Raw genomic sequence first — 4512 nt, 5'->3', positions numbered from 1 at the left:
TGTGAGATAGAAAACCCTACATGATTTGGGGATCATAAACCTTTATTTATAATAGGCACAAGTTTAGGTAAATCTAATTTAACCCATCATTAAACTAGAAATTAAATTTGAATATCTATACATAAGACCACATACTTTGTAAGGTGTCATTTAGACCCATTAAATTTAAGATTAGACTTTTAATTATAGAAATCAACACACAATTATTTTTCATACAATATATATGGAAGCCTATAAAAGTAGTAACAATTACAACTTTAAAAATGTCATAAATTGAAAAACATAAGCATTTTTATAATTTTGTGAGCATATAATTTCATTATATGTCTTTATTCATTCATCTACCCTTTATTTGTCTTTATTTCATTTATAATTTCACATGGAAAAAGTTCGTACTAATTAAATGTCGTGAATTAAGCTAAATTTTAAGCGAAGTAAAAGTTTTTTTTTAAAAATTGATCCAAATAAACCTAAAAAATCAATAAATGAATAGAATAAAGAAATGCAACAGAATTAGTTATTTACATAACTTTCAAATGCAATACATCTTTATAGAGGTGGACACCTTGTTGGTAACTCTTTACGTATGAAGTTTAACATAATATGTAATAATTACCATACTCTACTATTAATAAGATGTATCTACCTCCTCTGGAAGTTCAGTGTCTTAATACTATAGAAATACACAAATGCAAAAAAGATTGCAAAATCGACCAACACTATGGCAACTAGTCCCGTGAAGTTCGGATTATATCCAAAATGATCTATGATGTAGTCCTTAATCTTAGGGTCAATAGACATTCCTGGAACTTTTATTGTATCCTCTACATCACCATACTGTGAGACAATGCACCTGTACACAGTCCATGCCACTGGGTGAATCCAGATATACCAAATCCACCACTTTGGAATTCTCTTAAATGTTAACAATAAGAATTAGTCTTGTGGTTAGGTTTATGGTATTTTGAGACTGTGGTAAAGAGTAAACTTATTGGTCTGGGACGAAGAAACATGAGAAGAGACTGAAAAGCGAGAAGAATGTTGCAGCAAAGATTGAAGCACATTGTGATTTGGTGTGATAACAACAGTCATCATTCCGTAGTACGTAGAATATAAAAGGAGAAGAAGGTCACAAAGTAGAACTAGAAGAATTTAGCTGTTGTCAACTCAAAGCTAAACAGTGTATACACTATAAGAGTGCAGTATGTAGTTTGGATAAAGATGTAAAGTATTTCTGAAATAACCTGCGATACAAATAAATGAAATCAATTCGTGAAATTCAATAAGTTTATTGAATATAATTTACAAATAAAGGTTACCTATGCCATAACATATGGTAATTGAGTACATTCCAACAGCTCTTTCTCGATAAAAAATGGTTGTTCCAACGGCTACAGTTGCCTGTACAGTTGAACAATTGTTGGTTCCAACAAACAAAATAGTTGTGTACATTGCCCCAATGATTGTTGTTACATCGCAGCTAGTTTCTCTGTACTATAGAAACAATATAAAGATGTAAATCAGTCACCTTTTTAACAGCCTCTCTATCTCTAGAAGGTAGGGGTAAGATCTGCCTATAGAAACAGCCCCAATGTAATTAACTTGGTTTGGAATTATTAGAGTATAAACATCAAGAAACAACCATGACGTCTGGAATCTAGTGAAATTAAACTAGTAGGTGTTCTAAGGTCTTGTGAAGGATTGGAAGTGTCGTATGATGGTTAAATCTAGTAAAAATACTTTAAATAGTTACAACAATGTTTTTAGGGTCAAAACATCCAGGACCACCCAAGGGGTCCTTGAGAAGGACCCAAACTTTTTGACAAAAAGTTGTCAAAAGACAACAACCCTCAACGAATGCATTTGATTGACCGTCAAGGGAGTGACACCCCGTAGGTCAGGATCATGCATAATAAGCATACATATCTGAGAATACATAATACAAAATCAACATAAACATATGAGGTCCCTACTACAACCCCCTCTTGGAATCCTACGTGTGCAATGTGCACGAGTAATCTCATACCCTTCCTTCCACTATGTCGAACACTTTAAGAAAGCCCTAGTGGGATTTTATAACCTTACATTAATTTATTTACTTTTAAACTTAAGGAAAGATTGCAATAACCAACATAGACCATGTGAGCTACATGGATCCGGTGTTCTACTCCCATACCAAAAAAGAGAGGGTTTCCACTTGCCTAAGGTGGAACCTTTCATACTAGCTATCGAAGTGGATCCACTAAGCTAGATTCCCATCTCATTTTCATGTCCTCTCGGTGTTACACAATTATTACTTTTAGAAAGCATCTTAAGTCATCACATAAGTTAACCTTAGTCTTTACTAGGCATTCATGCCAACATCTTATCATAATACCTCATAAGTGATCATAAGTGAGAATGGTTGTTTCACTTTAGAAACACTGCCAACTGAGTAAGCGTTTAACTTATCATTACATTGTAATCATAAGAACTACCTTTCAGTCATAAAATAACCTTAGAATATCATACATACTTACTTCATGCTTAATTCAAGTGTATTGGGTTAAGGATGAGGAAACCTTTTCAGCAATACCACAACAACACGATCGATATAGAATCATCATCATCTAAATGATTCATCTCTCGTATATGAGGTCCATGGAGAACAACCTTCATACTTTTTTTCACTTCAAGGGACTTGATACTTTAATCAACCTAACAATGCGTAATCAACACATAATATAAGGTAATTCATGAATTAATAACATAACTAACATCAACTTTAACAATTGGTATATCCATCATCTTCAACCAATCCACAATACCAAATTTTAGATTTAGGAAATTGGGGAAGAACATGGGTCAAAGGGGAAATCAAGTGAACAAAAAAATTAATTATCATTATACATATAATCAACCCTAAATATCCATGATTAATCATAATAAATCTATAAAATTTGTTTAAGAATGAAACCCATGTTTAAGAGTAAAACCCTAGCTTTTGGCAGAACTTTTGAAAGCTTAATTTGAGAGGATCTCTTGGGAAAGGATTCCCAAGAGTTAAAAGTAACCATACCTTTTAAATATTCAATAATTATGGAAGAAATTTTACTTCTTTAAGCCCTAGTGAAATCTTCCTCTTCCTCTTCAATGGAGTCATGAGTTGAGAGAGTTTGAAGACATTTATGTTTTGATTTAAGGTGTTTAGTTAGAATTGCTTAAGGTAATGGGGTTGGTTTCTTATAGTTAGGTTTATTAAGTTAATTAACTCACCAACCACCCCTCTTAAACCCTTATTATAGAAAAACTTGAACTAGGATCCCAAACTTAAAAAGTAAAAGTTGCATACTGCCTCCACCTATGGTCACCACCTTTGGATCGTAGGTGGTTCCATGCTCCGTCCAGCACCCTCGTGGTTCCTGACTGAGGGGGTGTTGGGTAAGTATTTTTGGGTATAATAAGTCTCAATTCACGATACTGACCTACGGGGCGTCACTCCCTTGACGGTCCATCAAAGGCATTCGCGGATGGCTGTTGTCTTTTGACAGGTTCTGGTCAATAGTTTAGATCCTCCTCAAGGACCCCTTGGTTTGTCCTTGGAGGGTCGTACCTGGAAGTTTTGACCCTAAAAATATTTATTTACCTATTTAAATTATTTTTACAATATTTAACCATTATACGATACTCAACCCTTCACAATACCCTAGAACACGTACTAGTTTAATGTCACTAGATTCTGAACGTCATGGTCATTTGTTGACGTTTAGACTCTAATAATTCCAAACCAAGTTAATAATATTTGTTCAGGTCTAGAAACATTATTTTAACCATTTAAGGAAATATTCATAGTGTGAGGACCAGCGCCGGTAGAGGGGATGTGCGAGAGGAGCTCGGGGCAGTGCTACTATCCGGGATAGAATCGACTGGGGTAGTGTTAGTGGACGCCACTTGCGTAGCTGTGCGGGACTGGGCTACCGTATCAGCAATATCATCAGCAAGTGGGGGCAGCTCTGGATGGGGCCCTCTGCGTGGATCCAACTCATTTGCCTCATCTCTGATAAGGCCGACGTCAACAGTGCCCTGCGGGGTCTTGAGATGATCTACGTGTCATATAGGCACACCTGCGGACCTACAGAGACAAAATATCATGCACGGGAAAGGGTAAGTAGTAGTGACCTTGAAAGTCCTCTCGTGTATGACTGCCTATAGAAGCCACGCGAAATCCACCCCGAACCCAGCAATCATCGCCACCATCAACACTACTTGATCCCATGTAACGATATTATCAGCGGCTGTGGGGGAAAGGTAGTGGCGGACAATCATCCACAAGAACTTCGCCGTGAAAGTTAGGTTGGCCTTCTTGATGGCCCCCTTTGGCTCCGTCACCCAGTCGGTACCCTCTCCATCAACTGACAGGTGCAGGGCTATCCACCTCTTTGGTGGTCTCTCTCAGTGATGGCTCGCGTAGGAACTGGCCATCTTTAAGAATCTACCATCGGTAGTCAAACTCGGCAGTGAGAGGGGTTCGAG

This window comes from Solanum lycopersicum, chromosome 12 (assembly GCF_036512215.1).
Source record: "Solanum lycopersicum chromosome 12, SLM_r2.1".
In the NCBI taxonomy this organism is placed as follows: domain Eukaryota; kingdom Viridiplantae; phylum Streptophyta; class Magnoliopsida; order Solanales; family Solanaceae; genus Solanum; species Solanum lycopersicum.
The sequence above is the reverse complement of the archived record's forward strand: the minus strand, read 5'-3'. Positions refer to the sequence as shown.